Genomic DNA, 905 nt, shown 5'->3' on the forward strand with positions numbered 1-905 from the left:
TAAGTAATCTCTGCTAATTATTGTTGAATGCTTAACAGTTGTTACACCTTGTTTGAGACAAACTACCTATAAAAGCATATATGAATATATAAATAAATTAAGAAGTAACATGGGCACAGTAAAATCTTTGAATTAGTCCATTGAGAATCATGTGTCAATTCTTGAAGGCTGTTTGTTTATTGTTGGTAGTTGTCTGCAAATATCCGTCCAAATCTTCCCACATGTGAATGGTAGAAGAAAACATATATTATTCTACTTTAATTATCAAAAACATTTTTTAATTTTTACTATAGGCACTTTAATTTTGGAAATGTTAATAAAATTACTTCAAATTTTGTGCTTACAGAAAATGATGACAAATAAGGGCCAATAATTGTTTATATTTTGCAAGCGGAGATTCTAGTAAAAAGCCCCTTTAATAAGTTCTATTAAAAAAAAATAAAATATATTTTTTGTCCCTAAAATTTGGTAAAAGTTTTAAAAATATATCTAAGTTTTATTTTGTTTTAATTTTGTCCCAAAAATTTTCGATTTGCATCAAATATATTCTCCACGGCTAAATTTTTAAAAAATTTAAGACCAATTTAACAATAATGTATGAAAATTATGCTTGATTTGTTTGTATTGAGGGTTGTTCTTATGAAATTGTTTTTGAATTGGTTTTAAATTTTTTGAAAAATTAGCCTTTAAGGCTATATTTGATGCAAAACGAAATTTTTTAGGATAAAATTGAAACAAAATAAAATTTAAAGGTATTTTTAAAATTTTTGTCAAATTTAAAGGACAAAAAATATACTTTACTCTAAAAAAGGCAACTAAATTTTCACTTTCTTTACATAAGGGTTTGTTTTACTTTTCATTTTTACCTTTTATTTCTATTTTTTAATATTTTGTGTTTACAGATT

Source organism: Arachis ipaensis, chromosome B05 (assembly GCF_000816755.2).
Source record: "Arachis ipaensis cultivar K30076 chromosome B05, Araip1.1, whole genome shotgun sequence".
Lineage (NCBI taxonomy): Eukaryota > Viridiplantae > Streptophyta > Magnoliopsida > Fabales > Fabaceae > Arachis > Arachis ipaensis.